This window comes from Bos indicus x Bos taurus, chromosome 5 (genome assembly GCF_003369695.1).
Source record: "Bos indicus x Bos taurus breed Angus x Brahman F1 hybrid chromosome 5, Bos_hybrid_MaternalHap_v2.0, whole genome shotgun sequence".
Classification (NCBI taxonomy): domain Eukaryota; kingdom Metazoa; phylum Chordata; class Mammalia; order Artiodactyla; family Bovidae; genus Bos; species Bos indicus x Bos taurus.
Genome location: NC_040080.1, coordinates 89684108 through 89709747, shown reverse-complemented (window position 1 = coordinate 89709747; position 25640 = coordinate 89684108). Strand labels below are relative to the sequence as shown.

Here is a 25640-nt window from a genome sequence, read left to right as displayed (position 1 = left end):
GGCTACTGTAATAATCTGAGCAGGAACCCAGGGCAGCAGCTGAGGAGATGATGAGATGTGGCCCGATTTGGGTTAGGAGTTTCTGATGGATTGGATGTGGGTTGTGAGAAAACATTCAAGAATGCTCCCCGCCTAATTGGGGCTTCCCCAGTGGTCCAACGGTTAAGAATCCACCTTGCAGTGAATGGGACATGGATTTGATCCCTGATCTGGGAAGACCCCACATGCCACAGGCAACTAAGTCCATGTGCCACAACTACTGAGCCCATGCTCTAGTGCTCTCAAGCCACAACTGGAGAGCCTACAGGCCCTAGAGCCCATGCTCTGCAACAAGAGAAGCCACTGCAATGAGAAGCCCATACACTGCAACTAGAGAGTCGCCCCTGCTCACTGCAACTAGAGAAAACCCATGCAGCAACAAAGACCCAGTGCAGCCAAAAGTAAATATATAAAATAAAATTGTAAAACTTTAAGAGTGACCCCAAGGGTTTGGGTCTGAACAACTGGAAAAGTGGAGCTGATACTAAGATGAGGAACAGTTTGCAAGGAGCAGGTCTAAGGGTGGTAAGGAACAGGAAGTTCATGGTTTGCTTTGAACATGGTGAGGATGAGATGCCTAACAGACATCAAGTGGAGAACTTAAGGAGGCAATGAATCAATATGCATAAGAATCCTAGGGTGGAAAGGAACCAGGACTTCCAACACGAATTCTCAAGTTTCTACATTAGGGAATCTAGCCTCGGTAGAACTAGGAGTGCTTGACAACAGCCCAGTGGCAGAAAAGGATCAGATCAGATCAGATCAGTCACTCAGTCGTGTCTGACTCTTTGCGACCCCATGAATTGCAGCACGCCAGGCCTCCCTGTCCATCACCAACTCCCGGAGTTCACTGAGACTCACGTCCATCGAGTCAATGATGCCATCCAGCCATCTCATCCTCTGTCGTCCCCTTCTCTTACTGCCCCCAATCCCTCCCAGCATCAGAGTCTTTTCCAATGAGTCAACTCTTCGCATGAGGTGGCCAAAGTACTGGAGTTTCAGCTTTAGCATCATTCCTTCCCAAGAAATCCCAGGGCTGATCTCCTTCAGAATGGACTGGCTGGATCTCCTTGCTGTCCAAGGGACTCTCAAGAGTCTTCTCCAACACCACAGTTCAAAAGCATTAATTCTCCTTCTTCACAGTCCAACTCTCACATCCAAAAAAGGATACTGAGACTCAAAACCGTCAGCAGAAAAGGATACTGAGACTCAAAACCATCTTGAGGAAAGAAGTCTAGACTAGAGATGCATTTTAAGACATTTCAAGTATTAATACATTTCAAGTATTTTTTTAAAGTGTATGTTTTTGTTTCTTTTCTTTCTTTAATATTTATTTTGGCTGCACTAGGTCTTAGTGGCAGCATGCAGGATTTTTAGCTGTGGAGTGTGGGATCTAGTTCCCTGACCAGGAATCGAACCTGGGCTCCCTGCATTGGGAACTTAGTGTGTTAGCTGCTAGACCACCAGGGAAGTGCCAAGGCCCCATGTATTGATGTGAGACCATATATTGTGCTCCTGTACAAATTGGAACTGGAGACTGTAAGCCCATTACAGTTTAGCCATCCAAGGAATTTGACCTGAGAGAGTTAGTTTCCTCTACGCCTGAGTTAGAACATAACTAATCTGCCTCATTCCCTTATGTCCCAATTTGGCATATGCAAACCTAAGATTCTGGACAGTGCCAATGAAAAATTAATCAATCAATCTAAGAAAGGAATGAAAATTTTTATTCGAGCCAAATTTGAGGATCATAACCCAGAAAGCACAACTCAGAAAGCTCTGAGAACTCTTCTGTCCATTAGCAGTCAAGGCACAGTTATGTAAGTTTTTTGAGACAGAGGGCTGTACACTAAATGAAGTATTATTGACAGTTTACATGATCTAGATCTAGGTGTCCTTGTGGTGAGTCATGTGACCACTCACAAGCTCAAGAAGGAATGTTATCTTTTAAGGAGCTGTCTTGTTGATGCTAGGAGAAGGTTTCTCTTTATGGTTGAGCAGGTATTCCTGCTGATGGGGGAGGTTTAGTCAATCATGATGTAGATATAAAACGCACAGTGGGAGGGGAGGACAACAGGCAGAAAGACTTTTTTATGTTTAGATTTTTCTTGTCTTGACATAAAATATGAATGTTATTTCACAACAGTTTATAAGTAATCCCAATAGGAGTATCAAACTTTTAGAGGTGTTTACAATGTAGAATTTGTAGAAATTAGTGTCTAATTGGATTGGAGAGTGAGGGATAGGAAAAGGCTCTGAATTTCCTACCTCTGGAGCCTAGGTTGGCAATCATAATAGGAAATACCAGAGGAGGTGGGGGTTGGGGTTACTTCTGTTTATTTATTTATTAATTTATTATATAAGAGGCTGAAGCTAGATTTATTTTGGCCTTCCAGTAGAGTGTTTTGGACACCATCAGAACAAACAACTAGGTTTAGTAAGTAAGGGGGTCTGTATCTGGAGCTCAAGAATGATTTAAGGTACCATTGTTTCTATGTGATCAATTTTATAACCTGTAGCTGCTGCTGCTAAGTCGCCTCAGCTGTGTCCAACTCTGTGTGACCCCATAGATGGCAGCCCACCAGGCTCCCTGTCCCTGGGATTCTCCAGGCAAGAACACAGGAGTGGGTTGCCATTTCCTTCTCCAATGCATGAAAGTGAAAAGTCAAAGTGAAGTCACTCAGTCGTGTCCGACTCTTAGTTAACCCATGGACTGCAGCCCACCAGGCTCCTCCGTCCATGGGATTTTCCAGGCAAGAGTACTGGAGTGGGTTGCCATTGCCTTCTCCCTTTATAACCTGTTACATTATATAAATCAACCCATAGAAGTAGCTCATTGTGCTTTCCACCTTTACAGAGAGACACAGGAAGTTAAGCTAATCTATCACCTTCCTCAAAGACTTGAACTTCTCTTACTCTTCACCCCTCACTGCTGTACAACTCTTATCCATCTTTTACTCCTTTCCCAAGGAAAGAGGTGCTTCCAATTGCTTCTGTATCCTTCAAGCTCCTAGTCTTCATTTACCTGCTCATTCCCCGCAGATAACCTAGATTCCTAATGTAGTGATAGGATTAAATGATTCAATCTGAGCTCCAATAGCTTTCATCCCATTCTCCACAAACTGTTTGTCTTTCTTGTTCCTTATTCTCTCGCTTTTCTCACTAATGTCCCCTCCAATTTTATTAATACTAATCCCTCCCACTTGAGCCCTAGTTTATATTCCTGCTGACAGCCTCTGGGAATTTGCTTTATTAATTAACCCCTTTGCTTGACCCTTAATTCTCTTTGTTTACACAAATTACTCCTAAACCACCATACTGTCATTTCCTGTTTGAGTTACTATCCTATATCTCTTCCCTTTTATTCAAATTTGTGGGTTTTTCCCGGAGAAGGCGATGGCACCCCACTCCAGTACTCTTGCCTGGAAAATCCCATGGATGGAGGAGCCTGGTAGGCTGCAGTCCATGGGGTTGCTAAGAGTCAGGCACAACTGAGCGACTTCACTTTGACTTTTCACTTTCATGCATTGGAGAAGGAAATGGCAACCCACTCCAGTGTTCTTACCTGGAGAATCCCAGGGACAGGGGAGCCTGATGGGCTGCCATCTATGGGGTCACACAGAGTCAGACACGACTGAAGCGACTTAGCAGCAGCAGCAGCAGTGGGTTTTTCCATCTACCCATTTACTGCTTAGCTTTAATAAGTATCCCCACCCCACTGACCCCAGTGGGGTCAATTTTTCCATTTTAAGCATCCCACCATCCAATTACCATCTCCACCTTTCCAGTAAGAGAAAATCAATCCCAACAATGCTTCCCCTTAAGGAGGCTGAGAGACGCCGATCATGCCACCGTTTCACTGTTCTTTACCCTCTGTCCTCACGCCTCTCCTCGCACAGTCCATCACTATAATCTTACACTCGTGGTTACACCTGCAACTCCCTAGTTCCGTTTTCTTTGTCGTGTTCACTTAGCAAAACTTCAAACCTAATTAAATCTCTACCTACCCCATGCCTACAGGCATGGCTGTGGCGAGCTGACAGATCCACTTAAAATTCATGATCACTACCCTCCAGGGGGCCTTCCATTGCTTAGCAGTTATATTGTATTTCCCTAAGTCCCTTCACTTTCCCATTCTCCTAAACATTTTTTTAAACGTCTTCTTCAGGATCCTCAAACCCTCCAAAGTTCTTCCCATTCTCATGCTCAGTTCATAACTTTGCATCTTTATTCACTGGGAAAATAGAACCAATCAGAAGAGGCTGTCCACAAGCTCCCAATATTATGCTTTCCTTGCTAAAACATAATTTTCAAAAAGTTAAAATCATGGGACTTCCTAGTAGTCCAGTGGCTAAGATTCCAAGCTCCCAGTGCATGGGGCTTGGGTTCAATCCCTGGTTGGGAAACTAGATTTTGCATGCTGCAACTAAGACCTGGCACAGCCAAATAAATAAATACATATATTTTAAAAAGTTAAAATCATAACATATATATAGAGAATTAAACATGTGCTCAAGATTTACTGACTAAGGAACCAGTAAAATTATAAAGTTGGTGCAAAGAGCATTTAAGGAACAGGAGTTGTTATACTTCATCAGGAAAGGTACCTTAAAAATATTAGAATAAGGCTGCTAGGTAGAAACAAAACTGATAATGCCCTTCAAGGGAAAACAAAAAAATCATAACCTGTGAGGCTATCTTTTCCATAGGGCAAAAACCATTTGTATTTCTCTCGGATGAACAGTGTGCATCACTGTAAGTTTTCTATAAGAAACAGGGTTGTTAAATATCCTAATCAGGACTTCCCTGGTAGTCCAGTGGATAAGAATCCTCCTGCCAATGCAGGGGACACGAGTTTGATTTCTGATACAGGAAGATCCCACACGCTGCAGGGCAACCAAGCCTGTGCGCCACAACTACTGAAGCCAACCCGCTTAGAGCCTGTGCTCCGAAACAAGTGAAGCCATCCCAATGAGAAGTCTGCACACAGCAAAGAGTAGCCCCTGCTTGCCGCAACTAGAGAAAGCCTGTGCACTGCAACAAAGACCTAGCTCAGACAAAAATAAATAAATATACCTTAAAAAAAAAAAAAAACACTAAAAAAACAATCCTAATCAGTAATAAGTAGAAAGTCAAGCAAAGGTGGCTGCCCTTAGAAAATGAGACAATCCCCAGAGGGCCTGCTGGACAGAGCCCAGCTCTTCACTAAAAAGATACCCGGCAATCCTGTTAGCATGATTTCAAAATTTGGGATAGTTCTTCTTAAACATTTACCTATTTGTGATTGTCCCACGCACTCCTGCCTGTCTTCTAGCTTCTGACAATAAACTGTCCATGCTCTCATTCAAGGTCAATATTTCCACTTGTATATGAAAGGCAAAGATATACCCAACTGAATTCAGAGTTCCAGAGAATAGCGAGGAGGGATAAGAAGGCCTTCTTACCTGAACAATGAAAAAATGTAGAGGAAAACAAGAATGGGAAAGACTAGAGATCTCTTCAAGAAAATTGGAGAGATCAAGAGAACATTTCATGCAAGAATGGGCATGATAAAGGAAGAAATGGTAAAGACCTAAAAGAAGCAGAACAGACTAAGAAGTGGTGGTAAGAATTCACAGAAGAACTAAACAATAAAGGTCTTAATGACCTGAATAACCACGATGATGTGATCTGGGTCTGTGCCTAGACCCAGACATCCTGGAGTGTGAAGTCAAGTAGGCCTTGGGAAGCACTGCTACAAATAAAGTGAGCAATTTCAACTCCTAAAAGATGATGCTGTTCAAGTGCTGCACTCAATATGCAAGCAAATTTGGAAAACTCAGCAGTAGCCACAGGACTGGAAAAGGTCAGTTTTCATTCCAATACCAAAGAAGGGCAATGCCAATGTTCAAACTACAGTGCACAATTGTGCTCATTTCACACGCTAGCAAGGTAATGCTCAAAATTCTTCAAGCTGGACTTCAGCAGTAGGTGAACCAAGAACTTCCAGATGAACAAGCTGGGTTTAGAAAAGGTAGACGAACCAGAGATCAAATTGCCAACATTTGTTGAATCATAGAGAAAGCAAGGGAATTCCAGAAAAACACTTATTTCTGCCTTATTGACTACACTAAAGCTTTTGACTGTGTGGATCACAACTAACTATGGAAAATTCTTAAAGAGATGGGAATAACAGAGCACCTTACTTGTCTCCTGAGAAACCTGTACGCAGGTCAAGAAGAAACAGTTAGAATTGAACACGGAACAACTGACTGGTTCCAAATTGGGAAAAGAGTACGTCAAGGCTGTATACTGTCACCCTGCTTATTTAACTTCTATGCAGAGTACATCATGTGAAATGCTGGGCTGGTTGAATCACAGCTAGAACCAAGATTGCCAGGGGAAATATCAACAACCTCAGATACGCAGACACCACCACTCTAATGGCAGAAAGCGAAGAGAAACTAAAGAGCCTCTTGATGAAGGTGAAAGAGGAGAGTGAAAAAGTTGGCTTGAAACTCAACATTCAAAAAACTAAAAAAAAAAACAAAAACAAAAACTAAGATCACGGCATCCAGTCCCATCACTAAATGGCTAACAGATGGGGGAAAAGTGGAAGCAGTGACAGATTTTATTTTCTTGGGCTCCAAAATCACTGCAGACAGTGACTGCAGCCATGAAATTAAAAGACACTTGTTCCTTGGAAGAAAAGTTATGACCAAACTAGACAGCATATTAAAAAGCAAAGATATCAATTTGCCGACAAAAGTCCATATCGTCAAAGCTATGGTTTTTCCAGGAGTCATGTATAGATGTGAGAATTGGACCATAGAGAAGGCTGCGCACTGAAGAATTGATGCTTTTGAATTATGGTGTTGGAGAAGACTCTTGAATCCCTTGGACAGCAAGGACATCAAGCCAGTCAATCCTAAAGGAAATTAAACCTGAATATTCATTGGAAGGACTGATGCTGAAGCTGAAGCTCCAATACTTTGGGTACCTGATGTGAAGAGCCAACTCAGTGGAAAAAGAGCCTGATGCTAGGAAAGACGGAAGGCAAAAAGATAAGAGGGTGGCAGAGGATGAAATGGTTAGATTACATCACCAACTCAATGGATACGAATTTGAGCAAATTCTGGGACAGTGAAGGACAGGGGAGCCTGGCATGCTGCAGTCCACAGGGTCACTAAGAGTCTGACACAACTTAGCAGCTGAACAACATTATATCCCATTCACTTTTGCCCACTCAAGGATTTTACTCTAGTGATTCTCTTTTCTGTCTTCTGCATCAATTTCCCACCTCTAGTCTATGTTTTCTTTTAGCATTAAGACCTGCTCCTCCATCTCCAAAACCTCTCTCGATTTCACTTCTGCCTGTGGCTATTATCCCATTTTCTCCTTATCATCATAGCAAAAAATTATGTACCAACAATACCTCGTTTCCACCCCTTATTCCTTGAACCCACTGGAATCACCCTTTAACCCTCATCACTTCTCAAAAGGTCACCCATGACCCCAAGTTTACCAAATCTAATGGTCAGTTCCCAGTTATTTTAATTAAAATATCAGCATCATCTGACACTGTAAAACACTTCACTTAACACTTTCTTCATTTAGTTTTTTTTCTGGTTTTCTTCCTGGCTGTAATTTCTCAGTTGCTATTGTTGTTTCCTTCTTGGTTCCTAAACTCTTTCAACAATTCATTATTATTATTAGCTGCACCACATGGCATGTGGAACCTTAGTACCCTGACAAGGTAGCAAACCTGTGCCCCCTGCAGTGGAAGTGTGGCGTCTTAACCACTGGATCATCAAGAAAGTCCCTCCTAAACTCCTAATGTCAAGGGTTCAAGGTCTCCTTTCATTTCTATGTACTCATCTAGTCTTGCTATGAGGGAGGTTCGTGACATTATATAGGAGGCAGTGATTAAGGCCATCCCCAAGAAAAGGAAATGCAAAAAGGCAAAATGGCTGTCTGAGGAGGCCTTACAAAGAGCTGAGAAAAGAAGAGAAGCAAAAGGCAAAGGAGAAAAGGAAAAATATACCCATCTGAATGCAAAAAATAGCAAGGAGATATAAGAAAGCCTTCCTCAGTGATCAATGCAAAGAAATAGAGGAAAACAACAGAATGGGAAAGACTAGAGATCTCTTCAAGAAAATTAGAGATACCACGGGAACATTTCATGCAAAGATGGGCACAATAAAGGACAGAAATGGTATGGACCTAAATACCATTCTTCTCTTCTGGGACCTAAATCCCAGAAGAGAAGATATTAAGAGGTGGCAAGAGTACACAGAAGAATTATCCAAAAAAGATCTTCATGACCCAGATAACCACGATGGTGTGATCACTCACCTAGACCCAGACATCCTAGAATGCAAAGTCAAGTGGGCCTTAGGAAGCATCACTACAAACAAAGCTAGTGCAGGTGATGGAATTCCAGTTGAGCTATTTCAAATCCTGGAAGATGATGCTGTGAAAGTGCTGCACTCAATATGCCAGCAAATTTGGAAAACACAGCAGTGGCCACAAGACTGGAAAAGGTCAGTTTTCATTCCAATCCCAAAGAAGGGCAATACCAAAGAATGTTCAAACTACCACACAATTGCACTAATCTCACACACTAACAAAGTAATGCTCAAAGATTTCCAAGCCAAGCTTCAACAGTATGTGAACTGAGAAATTCCAGATGTTCAAGCTGGATTTAGAAAAGGTAGAGGAACCAGAGATCAAACTGCCAACATCTGCTGGATCATCAAAAAAGCGAGTTCCAGAAAAACATCTACTTCTGCTTTATTGACTATGTCAAAGCCTTTGACTGTGTGGATCAACAAACTGTGGAAGATTCTTCAAGAGATTGGAATACCAGACCACCTTACCTGCCTCTTGAGAAATCTGTATGCAGGTCAATAAGCAATAGTTATAACTGGACAAGGAAAAACAGACTGGTTCCAAATTGGGAAAGGAGTACGTCAAGGCTGTATATTGTTACCCTGTTTATTTAACTTCTATGTAGAGTACATCATGCAAAATGCCAGGCTGGATGAAGTACAAGCTGGAATCAAGATTGCTGAGAGAAATATCAATAACCTCATGTACACAGATGACACCACCCTTATGGCAGAAAGTGAAGAGGAACTGAAGAGTTCTTGATGAAAGTGAAAGAGGAGAGTGAAAAAGCTGGCTTAAAACTCAACATTCAAAAAACTAAGCTCATAGCATCTGGTCCCATTGCTTCATGGCAAATAGATGGGGAAACAATGGAAACAGTGACAGACTTTATTTTCTGTCTGTGATAAAATCACTGCAGATGGTGATTGCAGCCATGAAATTAAAGACGCTTGCTCCTTGGAAGAAAAGTTATGACCAACCTAGACAGCATATTAAAAAGCAGAGACATTATTTTGCCAACAAAGGCCCATCTAGTCAAAGCTATGGTTTTTCCAGTAGTCATTTATGGATGTGAGAGTTGGACTATAAAGAAAGCTGAGTGCTGAAGAATTGATGCTTTTGAACTATGGTGTTGGAGAAGACTCTTGAGAGTCGCTGGACTGCAAGGAGATCAAGCCAGTCAATCCTGAAGGAAATCAGTCCTGAATATTCTCTGTAAAGACTGATGCTGAAGCTGAAACTCCAATACTTTGGCCACCTGATGCGAAGAACTGACTCATTGGAAAAGACCCTGATGCTGGGAAAGATTGAAGGCAGGAGGTGAAGGGGACAACAGAGGCTGAGATGGTTGGATGGCATCACCGACTTGATGGATATGAGTTTGAGCAAGCTCTGGGAGTTGGTGATGGACAGGGAAGCCTGGCGTGCTGCAGTTCATGGGGTTGCAAAGAGTTGGACACGACTGAGTGACTGAACTGAACTGAACACCAATAGATACGTAAGTTGCCAACTTAGAATGCTTTCCAGAATTGCAGACCCGTGTATCCAACTGCCTGTTGGAATTCTCTGCTTAGATATCTAATAGATTCTTAAACCTAAATTCTTAATCTTCTGCCTAAACATGCTCCTCCCTTTCCCATCTCAATTAATTGCAATGTCATTTTTCCTGTCACCTGAGCCCAAAACTTTGGAGTCATCACTGACTCGTCTTTTACTATCACTCCCATCAGTATGTCAGCAAATCCCATTAGATCTACCTTGAAATATATCTACTGTATTTCCACTTTTCATTGTCTCCACTATAGCCACTCTGAACCAGCGCCATTTTTGTGTTAAATAAATATTTTTAGTGTACCATTTAAATCTTATGTAGGTTTACCATATATTTTAAAATTATTTTCTTAATGGTTACTATACAGATTATAAAATACATCTTAACTCACTACTATCTATTGCAGATTAATCCTAACTTAATTTCAGGAAAATATAGAAACTTTGGTCCAATATAACTCTACCCACACTTTCCTTTGGGCTATAATATATATTAATATCTCAAATATATATTCATATTAACACTTAATATTATTTATCATATAGTTATATCTATGCTGCTGCTGCTAAGTCGCTTCAGTCGTGTCCGACTCTGTGCGACCCCATAGACGGCAGCCCACCAGGCTCCCCGTCCCTGGGATTCTCCAGGCAAGAACACTGGAGTGGGTTGCCACTTCCTTCTCCAATGCATGAAAGTGAAAAGTGAAAGTGAAGTCGCTCAGTCCTATCCGACTCCTAGCGACCCCATGGACTGCCGCCTACCAGGCCCCTCCGTCCATGGGATTTTCCAGGCAAGAGTACTGGAGTGTGTTGCCATTGCCTTCTCCCTAGTTATATCTATACTACTCAATATATTATTAGGTATTTTATTATTTCACATTATGACTCATCAATATAGTGTTATAATTATTGCTTCATACAATTTCATATTTTTAAAAGACGTTTTGTGAAGAAACAAGAAATATATATTTATATTGTCTTTTTTTATTCAAGTATAATTGATTTACAATGTTGAGTTAGTGTCAGGGGGACAGCAAACTGATTCATAAATATACATATATACTCCTTTTCAGATTCCTTTCCCTTATAGGATATTATAAAATATTGAGTACAGAGCTATAGCACTATATAATCCTTTATATTAACCCATTTCCAGTGCTCTTTATTTCTTCTTTTTAAAAACTTTTACTTATTCATTTCTTCCTTTGGATTTGGGTTATTAATATCATCTGATATCCTTTCCTGTCAGCCTGAAGAACTCCTTTTAGCATTTCTTGAGGGCAGTTTCCTCAAAATTGTTTATCTGGGTATCTCTTAATTTCTCTTTCATTTTTGAAGGAAGGTTTGTGGGATATAAAATTCTTGGTTGAAAAAAAATTCTTGGTAGATAGTTTTGTCTTTCACACTTTGAATATTCCATTCCACTGCCTCCTAGCCTTCATTGTTTCAGATGAGAAATTAGTAATTACACTGATGTTCCATTGTGCATGATGGTGGTTTTCTTTTGATGCCTTAAAGACTTTTTGTTGTGTGTTTTTAACAGTTTGCATGCTGTGTTTAGGTGCGGATCTCTGTAGTTATCCTAGTTGGGTTGGTTGAGCTACATGCATGTGTAGATTAATGTTTTCAATCAAATTTGCCAAGTTTTCAGACATTATTTTTTCAAGTATTTTTTTCTAACCTTTTGTTTCCTCTTCCATTACACGTATGTTGGTCTGTTGCCCCACCAGTCTCTGAGGCTCTGGTCACTTTTGTTCCATTCTCATTCTTTCTGTTCTTCAGTACATAATTTCTATTGCTCTCTCTTCAAATTCACTGCTTCTTTTTCTCTGCTATCTTGAATCTGCTTTTCAGCCCTTCTAGTGAATTTTTCAAGTATTATTTCTACATTTTTAATCATTAAAAATTTTTTAAATAATGTGTTTTCTTATTGAGTATCTTCATTTATTAATATTACTGTCCTACTTTCTTTCGATTCTTTAAACACAATTTCTTTTAGTTCTTTGAACATAACTGCTTTGATATCTTTGCCTGCTAAATCCAACTTCTTGGGACACTGAAAGACAGTTTCTACTGATTTTTGCTTTTCCTCAGAACAGGTCATACTTTCCTATCTCCGCATATTTTATTTGAAAGCTAGATTTTTAAATACTGTATTGTAGCAACTCTGGATTCCAATTTTTCTCCCTCCAGGCTATCTTCTGCATTTGTGTGTTTAGCAAGTTGCTTTAGTTAAATCAATTAAATCTGTCCCCTTTGAAGGGTATGGCTACTGATATCCTGCTCAGTTTATTTTCTCTTGTTTTTACTTTTTAAGTCTGGCTTCCTAGGGGTCATTCCTGTGTCTAAGTAGCCTAGTGGTTAGCTAGTGTTCAGACAGAAATTGGTTCTGTCCTCTGGTAATGGGTGTGTGGGCAGGGGAGCACATTTAAAGTTCAGGCTGTTTTCAATCCTATTTGAGTTTTTACTTTTACTTTCCACTGGGCCCTTTCATAGCTCCTCCATGTACAAATCCTCGCGGTCAGCCAGGAGTATGCGGCTATCTTAGGCCCTCTGTTCTCAGCTGCAAATATACACACTTCAGCCAGGAATACTCTTCCCCCAACAACTAGAACCTTGCGTTAGTAGAACCATTGGTCCTTTCCTGCTCCCTATTAAGTGAGCCCTCTGACTCGGGCAGCCAAGCTGCCAGTCCTCACAGTATCCCCACCTCTGGCAAAATCTCCATGGTGACAAGGCTGGCAGCAGGGCTGGAAAACGGGAGCATCCTCAAGCAAGCGTGTCACAGATTCCCACTGTTATTACTACATTTCAGCAATTGTTCAAACACAAACGCTTCTCACATTATTCTGTGCCTTTGGTCGATTTTCAGGGTGCTAAAATGGTTGTCCTCATCCATTTTTTCCAGCTTAGTAGTTGCTTTTTGGGAGAGTTGATTTGCCCACCGCCTCACTCTACCACACCTAGAAGTCCCACCATCCTCAATAAATATTTGAATAATGAGTGACTAAACCCTGTCTTGGAGAAGGAAACGGCAACCCACTCCAGTGTTCTTGCCTGGAGAATCCCAGGGACAGGGGAGCCTGGTGGGCTGCCGTCTATGGGGTTGCACAGAGTCAGACACGACTGAAGTGACTTAGCAGCAGCAGCAGCAAACCCTGTGTTATCTGTCTTCTACTCTACCACACTACTGAGATTCTCCCATCAAAAATTATCAGTTGCCTCCCAGGCAGTCAAACAGGCTTTGAGTAAAACAGACATCAGGTGAATTCTAAGTCTGCCACTTAGCAATTATGTACTCGGGAAGTATATTTATCTTGCCCAAGTCTTGTTTTTTTTCTTCTGTTAAATGGCTAAAACAACGCCTATGGATACATAATAATGCACTTCAGGTACAGAGTTCTCGGGTAGGAAGGATAGGACTAGACAGGGATGGGATGGAATGAATCTACCTGGGAAACTAACCCAGGTTTCCATATTATTATTTTGCCTGTTTCTTAAAAGATCTCTCATCAGGGGTCGCTGCAAGTTTTGTGAATGTTTCTGTTGCTGGATTTACGGTTAAATGAAGCACGTAGCTGAAGGATGAACTTTCTGAGTTTTCACACTGTCCCAGATTTCTCTTTGCAGAACTTTAAACCTTAGGCCCTGGTTGGTTCATTGTGTTAAATCCATTATGAGAATGTTATTTAAAGCTGTACTATAATTACAACCTCCACTAATTATTCAATACTGTAGCAGCAAAGTATTATTTGTAAGAATTTGATTCTTTTCATATTTATATCCACTATATCTGGCATTCTAATCTGTAAAATGATGCAATAAAATCAATATCATTAAAAAAATAATACCTATGGTGTTACTGTGAGTAGGGAGGGGTAAGAGTAAGCATCTGGATGAATGTTTCAGGATTCTTTTCCAACAGTGTTTTTGTTTTTCAGGAAGTCTAAGCTTCCATTCAGATGGAGCCTGGGACTCTTTTGGATCTCTTTTATCACCCTCACACTTCAATAGAGACATAACTGGTGAGAATAACAAGGATAATACCATGAAAATCCTTTGAGAGTGCATCTATTATACACAACTATTAAGGTATCATTATGCCTTATGATGATGTTCTTTGGGAACTTTTAAAAATGGCTCTCTCTCTGGGAACTTCTGATCACAGTAGAATTTCTAAATATGGAGAAGCTACTGAAATTACTCCCCTAACTTCCTTTTTCCCTGGACATTTTAACCATTATGTTGATATCTTCTGAAAGACCAACACAATAGATAAACCCTTCTTAATCACAAACTCTCAGCTTTTAGGTATTTCTTCTAAGAACAGAAGAGCACGATTCCCGCCCCAATCAGAAATAAAACATAAATTTGGTGGTTCAAGATGGAGGAAAAGGAAAGACTAAATAGAATGCTTGGAATTTGAAATGAAAATAGCATGGCAAGGCTTCCCAAGTGGCTTCGTTGGCAAAGAATCTGCCTGCAATGCAGAAGACCCAGGTTCTATCCCTGGCTTGGGAAGATCCCCTGGAGACGGAAATGGTAACCCACTCCAGTATTCTTGCCTGGAGAATTCCATAAAAAGAGGAGCATGGCTGGTTACAGTCCATGGGATCGCAAAGAGTCGGACATGACTGTGCAACTGTCACTTTTTTCACTTTCTAAGAACAGAAAAGCATGGTCCCCCCAGTCAGAAATAAAACATCAATTTGGTGGTTAAAGACAGAGAAAAAGGAACGACTAAACAGAATGCTTGGAATTTGAAATGCAAATAGCAAGGCAAGACTATCACCATCTTAGGGCTTTACTGCAAATTCAGCTCTTTCTGTAGGAAATACATGTTTAAAAACAATAAAAAACAATTGCTCTTTCCACATTCTTTTATCTTTTAAAAATTATGTATTTATTATTTTTGGCCGAGTTGTGTCTTTGTTGCTGTGAGGGCTTTTCTCTAGTTGGGGAGAGCAGGGGCTACTCTAGCTGCGGTACTCAGGACTCCTGCTGTGGTGGCTTCTTTAGCTGCAGTGCATGGGCTCTGGGTGCGTGGGCTCAGTAGTTGCGACACACAGGCTTAGCTGCTCCGAGGCACGTGGAATCTTCCCAAGTCAGGGATCGAATCCATGTCTCTTGCATTAGCAGGTGGACTCTTTACCACTGGGCCACCAGAGAAGCCCCTCCACATTGTTTTAAAGTGATGCCTTTTTGTCCTCCCTTTGCTTAGCCAAGCACTCACTATTGTTACTTGCTTTTGTACCCGTCAGCCAGGCTGCCAGCTCTGAAGGAGGCAGTACCTCCATGTGTCTCCCTGGATGCCGGGCACTGCTCCTCGTTCTCAGATGCAGGCAATGACGGTGCTCATTTTCACTCCCTCACTTAGAAACCTTCAGTGACTCTTCACTGTCCCTAAAAGCAGTCCAAAGGCTTTTTTAAATTGCATGTGCCTACCGGTAGACTAATGTTTGCACATCCTCTGATACACACACACACATAATTTATTTTTAAATTATTTATACACTATTATACTTCTACTTTATATAAATCATAAACATCTATCAATATAGAGAGTTTAAGAGGATGACATTTAACAAGTAGAATTTGTAATATTTCCTTTCTGTACCTTTTATATACTCCACTCTGGAGACCACTGTTCTATAGGATAAAATCCAGGTTTTTTTAAAAACCATAGTCTTCAGGGACTTCCCCAGTGGTCCAGTGGTTAACAGCCTACACTCCCAATGCAGGGGGCCCAGCTTCCATCTATTCCTGGTAAGGCAATTAAGAGCCCACCCACATGCTGCAATTAAAGATCGGGCATGCTTCAAGGAAGATCCCACGTGCTGCAACTAAGACCCAGCACCCAGCCAAATAAATAATTAAAACAACAACAATGAAAACAGAAACACAGCTTTCAAGCTGGGATCTAGGTACCCTTAAGGTACACCCCATAGATGGTATAAGAGGCTCCATTTCCAGATTCTGAGCTACCAAATGTGTCCTCTCCTGGAAGTGATCTGTCAGGTGGACAGATCACGGCTGACATGGAGCTGACTTCTCTTTTCCAGCCTCCTCTTTGCAACTGTTCTAACCCTTCACAAGAGAAAGGCACTCCTCAGCCACCCTGAACTCTGATTTGTTACCAAAGGAAGGGATGATTTGAGAATGTACTATGCCCAAGGCAGAGTCTCTTGAGATCCCGGTAAGAAATGCCAAAAAGGGCAGAGCCTTATTTCATCCCCTGAACAGATTCCCAGCAACCCTCTGTGCCCTGGACAGTGACTGTCTTAGAATTAGAAGTCACAAGTGAGGTGCTGGAAGACCTTAAAGTAATATAGTGTTCTTAATTTAAAAACAGAGCTAGGAAATCACCAAAAATTACCAAAAAAAGTTTTTAAATGGAGGCTGCTGCTAAGTTGCTTCAGTCGTGTCCGACTCTGTGCAACCCCATAGACGGCGGCCCACCAGGCTCCCCCGTCCCTGGGATTCTCCAGGCAAGAACACTGGAGTGGGTTGCCATTTCCCTCTCCAATGCACGAAAGGGAAAAGTGAAAGTGAAGTTGCTCAATCGTGTCCGACTCTTCGGGACCCCATGGTCTGCAGCCTACCAGGCTCCTCCATCCATGGGATTTTCCAGGCAAGAGTACTGGAGTGGGGTGCCATAAATGGAGGCTAACTTTTCCTAATAGAAAATAAGCCTACTTAACTGCCTAGTTTGATCATGTAAATCGGTTTTGCCAACGTAGTGGTATTTTTCATAAGGGAAATGGGCTAGCTCTGTGACTCCTCCTTGCTGATGAAAATACATGTACAGTACTTATCTGATAGACAATATACCAGAAATGTCATCATTCGCAACTATTTCAACTTCTGATGACCACTGCCTTAAACAAACATTCACAATATTCGTAACCACCTCAGACTCTTTCCCACCTAATCTCCTCTTAGCCTTTGCCTTTAATTTAAAAATGGAGCTAGGGGCTTCAGGCTTTGGCCAAACCACACTCAGGCTTTGGCCATTCTTCCAAGTCTATACCTGTGTGTGTTCATGTTAGTCCCTCTATCAGAAATACCCTTCCTTGTCATCTCTGTATGCTGAACGCCTATCTAATTATCTGCTTGATCTGAAGCACTAATTAGGCATTAAGGATGCAAAATAAACATAATAATAGCCTTAACCCTGTCTTCACAGGATTTAAGAGTCTGTTATGGGAGACAGATAAGCAATGACAGTATGCTATGACAGAGTGATGACAGGGAACCACAAGGGGAGGGGAGCTCAGCAGGGGCACCCTCCCTTCACCCGGGGAAATCAAGGAAATCTTGGAGGAAGTAGCCAGAAAGACAAGACCCACTGATGAGCAGGCATTAGCCTGACATTTTGCAGGGAGGGAGGAGAAGACTGACTGGTGCTGAGAGAACAACAGTGAGTTGAACTGACGTTGTTAAGGCAAGTCCTCTGTGAAGTCGGGATTTTCATCACGAGAGACACACTTACCTAACCCTAAGGTCCAGACAGAAACTTCTACTAAGCTCAATCTGTTTCATGTCTTTGAACGAAGGATCACATTTCTCTCAAAAGCCCAATTTAGAATAGGCTGAAAGTCAAGGGAGAGGTCATCTCTAGAAAAAATTTCCCTTGTGTGTGTGTGTTTTTTTTTTTTTTGCCAAACACAAAATATCTGAATCCCAAGCTCAACTGCTGGGGGAATGGGTAGACTTTTTATATTGGGTTCACCAGAAATAGTGCCCAAGGAATACTCTTGAGACATCTGTGAGGAAGGCCAGGGCAGGCTGTATATGTGGCTCTGTTCTGAGGGTGCAGGCACCCTCTAAACAAACAAGTTAATGAAAGAAGAAACACCATAGAAGAGAGAAATTCAGTTTCTAGGGACTGCTTTGTGTCCTGCAAAAGGAAGGGACCATGAGGGCTTAAACTGCCTGGGCCTCAGTGCTCCACCTCCACTGCCCTCCTGCACTGTTCCAAGCCAGAGACCGTGAAAGCACCTTCACCAAGAGATGCTCAATTCCATGGCATGTCACCACTCACTCTCCTGATGTGTTATAAGTTGTTTATTTCTATGAAAGACTCTCCTCAACAAATGCCGTAGTAGAAGCGAGGTCTAATAGATGCGGCATCAGCCATTAAATAATTCCTCTACTGGTAACAATTTGACACCCAATAACTCTTTGCTCATTCAAAACAGAATATATACTGAATCTTCTCTGATACAGTCCTTTCTTACATCATCACAGTGGATTGTCAGTTTATTTCTCTTCCTGATTTCCTAGTTTATTTTCTTCCAGCATCCACTTGGAGGGTTACCGTTTTCTCTGTGACACAATTCACTATGGCAGTAGAATCAGGTAGGTCTCCTACATGAGGGCTTAGATATACAAGCACCAAAGGATGTCTCTATAAAACACTGACTGCATACGAAAGTGACATGACATGGACCCCAAGAACTACATCACCAGTTAGGTTCCAACAGGTTTATATTGTTGGTAAAGCTACTTCATCTTTTTCAGGAAACCCATTATGAGCTCATCCCAGAAAACAAAAACTCATTTTTGTTAGAATGTTATTATCAAGCTCTGGAGGGTGAGGACTATGTTTGATAACATTTTCCTATTATAAATGTTTCCTATCAGTGACACCATATTTCTCCAGATGGGTGAGCCAACTGTATTTCTGCTCTAAATCTTGCTTTCATCCAGTTCCCCAGGAGTTTTCTGATTGTGGCCTTTAGCAAAGTTCCCAGCAACGGTAAATTGAGGTTTGTTTTGGAGTCTGTATATAAATGTGTTTGCAAATAGGTTTAGATCCTGGTGTGGAAAAAGGCTGCAGTCTCCTAAACAGAAAAATCATCAAGTAAATCAGAACTGACTCAAGAGTTTGGAAAATGGTAGTGCGTCTTAGTGACCTTGTATCAAACCATGGCCAAGGCCACATTCCAACACATCCCCACTCCCAGATTAATTTAATTTCTGTCACCCTCTTCATCTTTTAAAATTCCTTCCATTCAGCAAAATCAGTTCCATTCAACAGAACAAATGCCTTGTGACTTCTGCACCTTATACCTCCTCATGTGCACTGATGGGAAATACGGTTTTAGTTTTCAGCGTTGCACCGGAGAATATGGCAGGGCTGGCGGCTGGGTAATGAAATGAATTAAGCCTCCTCTTCTCGGGAAGCCCCAGGTTTTCCTAACACCCATATACCATATGCCAGTTCATTTAGGCCGCAGGGCTCCTCAAAACTGAGGCCATTTTCTTGCAGGGTCAACTTGGTCTCTTTTTAGACAAGCGGACTGCATTTGAATGTTACCTTGGTGTCAGAGCCTTCTCTGGGCAAAGGGCTGGACGTTCACCTGCAACTCGTCTCCTCCTTCCCCGGCAAGCTCCTTGCAGCGTCGCGGCGCTTCCAGCAGATGGCGCCGCAGCTGAATTTTCGCGACCCGCTCTCTAAACCCGGAGAAGCGTCTGGAATAAACAGGAAGGGGAATTTGTTTTTTAAAGCATTCTGTTTCAATATATATTGCCTTCTTTGTTGAGTCATAAGCTTTTTTAATTTGACTTAAATTGAAATGCATTTGAGATGTTAAAAAAAAAAAATCAGCGATGACGCAATCCCAAATACGGGGTTGGGGCGGGGGGTTGTTTTGTTAAGAATCTCCACTCTCACAAATGATTCCGGAAGGAAGTTCTCAAGTAGCATAAACTGTCACAAGAGCACAGTGGTTCAGAAACGCTAGCAGTGTGTGCTAGGTAAAGAAAGGCAGCTTCAAAAAGACCAACAAGGAGTGGCAGGGGAGAGCCTCGCTGGGCCGCAGCGGAAGTGACCTTAGAGGCGGGCGGGGCGGTGGCCGTGAAAAACAGCGCCGCCTGCTGGTCGAAAGAGAAAAAGCTCGGATCTTCCCAGAGGCTGCAGCATGGCTCCCTGGACAGTTACTCTCCACAGACATTTACAGTCAAGATGCTGCACGTTATGCCCCTTCCCCAACAAAACTGAAAGTAATGGGCACAACCAGATAAGTCTTTCTGTAGAGAAGAGAAATCTTAGAGGCCCGTTGTGGTTTGGGAATACAGTGTTTCAAATACCTTCACTGTTGTTAACACTTCCTAAAGCTAAAAATGGTGGATTTTATTATTATGATATAATTGTTAAAGCAATCCATAAAGGAGAGTGAAAAATAGAATCCTATAAGGGCTCTCTTTCATTTATCCCACCCTGCTTTATTTACAAAATTAAAAAAAAAAGGTGATCAGAAGCAAATTGGGAAAAAACGGGCAGAAGGTTGAATTTCAAGGTGATTGTGCTTATCATTTCTCATTATGGCCCCTCATTTTTATTCCAGGGTTGTTGCAGTTTCATTTCTAGAGTCCCTCCTCCTCTCCCCACTTCCTTTTTCTCTTCACTCATTTGACAGGAGCCTCCGCAGTCATCGGCCTAGAATACGTCATCGTCATCCACTGGGAGAGAAGTGTGGTACCACCTTTCTCCCCCTATGGCTGAAGCCCGCGGAAAGAAGATGACGGTTGCGTCTCTGCTCCTGACCCAGCGCGATTGTTGGGAACTGTTAACTTGCAAGATGATGCCAAAGCGCAGCCTCCCTCCTTTTATGCTGTATAGAGTTTTAGGTTGCCCTTCATTAAGCTGATGCTTTCCCCTACAGAGCCCTGTCCTTCACGTTGCCCAAATGGTGTGCTAATAACCTTCTCCTCCCTTCTACTTGCAGAGATTCAGTGCATTAAGCCTAAGAGTTGTACATCCCCCTTTGTCTTCTTTTAAGGGAGTGAAGACCCATAGGTGGACAATTTTATTTAGATTAATCATGCTGTTTATCAGGTCGATGTTCTCTTGGCATGAAAATTTCCATCTCCCATCAAGGCATAGCTGCAGGCATTTATTATAGGCTCTGGTTCAAAGCAGGCCCTCTCTTTTGAGCAGTAGCACCAGAAATTAGGAACCTGACTGGAAGAGAAGCTTCGTGAGGGTCCAGAAGGAAAGCTGGGCCCCCAAGTCCTGTTTATGACTACTGTAGCCTTCACAATCTGGATCCAACCAAATGAACACTGAGAGCACAGTGTCTGGAGTACAAAGAAGAGTAATGGATATACAGTAACTTGACTGAGTCGGGGACAGGATCCAAGACATGCCTGACATTTGTTTATCTGCAGAGAAACAGGAGTAAAGGAGGAGCTGTCTCCCTCAGTGTTACTGTTACAGAAGTGTCCTTCGGGGCGAGGACACAGGAACAGGGCAGCTGATAACATTAATACTGTGCGGGCGAGCACACACCTCCCCATCCCCAGGACTGCTGAACCATGTGTTAGTAAACTAATCGGCAGGGACAGAGCTCTGAGCCTCTCCTGCCACAGTCCTCAGAGGGAGTCGGCTCAGACAAAGCAAAGTGGCTTTTCTGAGGGGGAGGGGTGCCTGCTTTCTCTTTGTTCTTCCTTGGAAAATAGGCTCTCTCTTAAGTCTCATAACCAGCTGCTTTCATCTCTCAGAGGAAGGCAAAAAGAAGTTAATTCCCAATAAAAATTTGGACAGCATATTTTTCAGAGCCCTGAACTCTGACTGTGAAATGCAGGGGCAAACTCATTACAATTCTAACATGCTGTAAGTTTTATTCTGGGTTTCTAGGCAAAAATTTCAAATAGGTGCCCCTCCTTATCAAATAAAAATATAATAAAAAGGTCATCTTCTGAAAGGGGTAATAGAGACAGTGCTTTGAATCCTTCTTAACCTAATAATAGATGTCATGCACTCTATTCTTAAGAATCTCTTCCTTACAGAGGTATGATTTAATGAGCATATTCCTTTGCTAAGAAATACGGGCTCTCTGAGAAGTCACACTTTTTTATACTACAAGTGATTTTTTTTTTCTCATAAGAATGATTTAATATAGCTCCTTTAAAGATAAAAACATTCAGTATTGTCTGCCCCTGACTTATGCGTGGAATTAAGAGAAAGGATGTTTGTTCTTGTACCAGGAATAGGCCTGCCACACCCCAGGCACTCGGAGCATCTGCTCCCTGGACTGATTCTTAAACCAAAGCTACACATGGCTTCTGTGCTTGACAGCTGAGGTGGCCTTTTCTATCCAGTTGGAATTTCTGTCTGGGCCTGCTTGAATGGGTTTGCCCACACAACAGAAAATGGGCTCTGTTGGTCAGAGGAAGCTTAATGGGCTGAGGACTAGGCTAATATTTTGGAAATGCTGTAGGTTCATTTCCTCCCAAAATAAAGTACCTTTGGTCCCTTCAAGTGGCATCCTCAGGCTCTTTAAGACAGTTCCAACTTTTGGGGATTTTATGTGCTCACTAAATATCAGGTATTTTGTCCAGAGTAACAGAATATCTGCACATTTGTATTCAATCCTGGGGCCCTGTGGAGAGCAGCTCTCTACCAGCTCCTGGGGAACCTCGCTCTTTCCAGCAGGTTAAAGAGGAAGTGAGAACAACCTCCAGCCAGGGAACCAGCCCAGTGTAAGTACGTGATCTGATGGCCCAAGTTCTACAGCTAAGCTTCTAAAATGATTCTGAAGCTAGACAAGAAACGAATGAGCAGGTGTTAAAGGATTATATATACCTTTGTAATTAACAGAAAAATTGGATAAAATAGCACTGGGCACGTATAGTCATAATACTACCCTGTGTTTAGGTTATTACCTGTTACCCAGAGAGTATATTACAGAACGCCTTTCATCTGACCGGTTCAAAGTTCTTTCCAGTGTTAACCTCATACATTAAGGCATTTCAATTTAACAACTAACAAGCACTTTGGGGCAAGAGCCATGTCTTGCTTGCACTGCCTTTACGTTTTGCACAGTGTGTCCAGCGGGTATTAGACAGTAGGTGCTCAGGGAATTATATATATATATATATATATATATATATATATATATATATAGGCTGTGCTTTAATCCTGAGATTAGGCCTGCCTTTTTTGTCACATCTGAAGAAAATGGATAGTGGTACTTTGTGGACAGAAAATGAAAGTGGGGGTATTGCAGCTTCTCTGATAATGACCATAGCAGCTGACTTTGCTAGACCAGAAACTATAAATACATCACACAAATTATCTCATTTAAACCTCACCACAACCCTACAGGCTCGGTTTATTATTATTACTATCGTTATTTTACATATGGCAAGGCATTATTCAAGTCACACAACTAATTGAGAGTCACATCAGGGACTTGAATCTAGAGAGAGATCCAGCTCCAAGGTGCATGCTCTGAAGTACATTCCTGCTCCAGAATATCTAATAATGACACTTCTAGTTCCATTTACTACCGTCTTTGAGGGGTTGCCTCACAACATAATATCTGGAGTGGGAGGGAGAGAGGGAAGAAAGTAAGCAGACACAGTTCATAAGGTACACATTTCGGTTTGCGTGGTTTTGATGTTCTTTCCTGTATGTTATCTCATTTAATCCCCATAGCACTGTCAAGTATGCTACTACTGTCTCTTATATATCTCTGGGTATATCTCAGGAATATATCTCTGGAGAACGGGCTAATTTTTTAAAAAGTAAATGCTAAACTGAGAGGCAACAAATCTGATAACACTGTCCTTGCCCTAAGCATCTCACCTCCGCTGAGAGTGTTGGTACGAGTTCTTCTTGTGTTTCTTTCCTCTCTTACTAACACTCCAGTGAGCCATAAAGCTTATGCTTGTCTCTACTTGTCCCATAAATGCAGATACAATTAAGTGTTGACTCACTATGGAATAAGCCATTTCAAAAGCTGAGGCAAGGTAGAGAGGAAACAGTAAAAGGAAATGCTATGTGATGTAACAAAAAGAATGAATTAGATTTAAATATGTGGCTAAGAAAAGATCTCCACAAGGCATAGTAAATTAAAAAAAGAAAGAAAGGCAAGCAAGCTGCAGAATTAAAAGTACAACAATGGTACCATTTATGTTTTAGATACGAAACAGTGTAATACGAATACACACACATCTATGCAAACACACACAGAAAACAATTGGTTACACCTCAAATTGATAATAGGTTTATCCGGAGAGAGGACTGGGTCCAGGCTGAGGTGCACAGTATTGGCAGACTTCTTTGTTATCTTTTTATTAAATAATTTATTCAAATAATGTGTATATAAGAGAAAAAAAAAGGACAGAAAAGAAACAAGTGATACTGTTAGAAAATGAAAGGTTAGCAACAAAAAGTAAATGATACAAATACACAAACTAACACCCACTGCCTCATTCGTGTCCATAAGAGACCAATAGATTAGAAGAGATTCCTCGTGCTGGCATTATCATGATCAATTGTATGGTTTTTTAAACGTAATGTTTCCTGACTCTACCAGAACTACAGGGCTGTGAAGTATACTAGGCTTGGAGCCAGATGACTGGGTCCAAGGCCTGACTGCATTTCTCTGTAACCTTGGGCTAATTTCTCAGGGCCCTAGTCTCCTTATCTATCAAGATAATAGTAACATACTTCAGAGGGTGCTTTGAGGAGTAAATGAAATAATGCTCAGGAAAGAACAACAAAATCATGCAGACTGACATTTATAAATGTGTTTGTGTTTTTCTTCCCATTCTCTCTCCTCCACTTCAGACAATGATTATTTTATGTACTTTTAGATGTCTGAATGCCCCACAATGAGGCAGAGTTAAATTAACAAACCATTAATCTTCAGATAACATTTGCTAATAATAGGCCTACGTTACTTGAAGCTATAGTTATGCACATGTGTAGTTTTTAAGCTTAAATAACCTGTATTCATGTATTTATTTTAAGGAATATATCTGTTTGATTCCATCTATAAAATATGTTCTTTTCTTATAAAACCTACTTTTGGTACAAAAACTACAGTATCCAAACAGAGAGGCCATTTAAAGTATAAGCCAAAAATGCATTACACTTTTTTTTTTTGCATCTTAAAATGTGCTTATTTGTGGTGCTACTAAAATTTCAGGCTGTTCTGAAATTTGAGTAGCCAATTATAAACCTTATAATAAAAAGGATTGCAAAAATAATATGAGAAATACTATCACCAATATAATTAAGCACAAAAGAGAAACATGAACACATTAATAAATATCAGTTGCCTACCACAGCAGCACGCCGCATGATCTAACTATTTTCAATTACAGCCTCACCTTTGAAACAGAGCCAGGTTCTCATCTGCTTTTGCTGGATGTGCCTATGTTCAAAGGCGTGGGGACCTGAAGATTTCTAGTGAAGTAAGTAAGAATCCAGTTTAAGTTGTTTTGCAGTTTGAGTTCAGAAGGGATTCATATTTAAAGGAACCAGTTCCAAGCAGACAAAGCACGCCTCCTCCCAAGCTCCTCCACACCACTAAACTGGGCTGTCATTTTAGAGGTGGGCGCTCATTGTTCACTTTCTTCTACTCTAATTAGACTTGACAGATTGCTCTTTCTAGCTAGACTGGCTATTGCCAAGAACAGAGAGGAAGAGATGAGGCCAACCTTGTCTTTATGCCCTTGGAATCAGCTCCCCACCCCCATTCCCAGTCCACAGACACAGAAAGGCATCCCTAGCCACTCAAATCTGTTTTCCTTCTCCTCTAGCCTCCTTCTTACTTGGCCCCTGGCAGTCTCAGCACTACTGACTTTTCTTACTTTCAATACTGTGAGAGTCAAACCCTCATGGGTTGTGTGAGTGGAATAAGTGTACACTAACATTTAAT

General features: G+C 41.5%; 1 protein-coding gene across 1 annotated transcript in view; it reads right to left on the bottom strand.

Annotated features, from left to right (window-relative positions):
* Positions 1-25226, bottom strand: part of TUBA1C (tubulin alpha 1c) — a 49265-nt gene extending 24039 nt beyond the window's left edge. Inside the window, exons 1-2 of the mRNA XM_027542751.1 lie at positions 25090-25226; positions 19283-19437 (exon numbers count right to left, since the gene is read on the bottom strand). The gene's annotated coding sequence lies outside the window, so the exon portion shown is untranslated. The remainder of the gene's footprint in view (positions 1-19282; positions 19438-25089) is intronic.
* Positions 25227-25640: the final 414 nt, after the last annotated feature.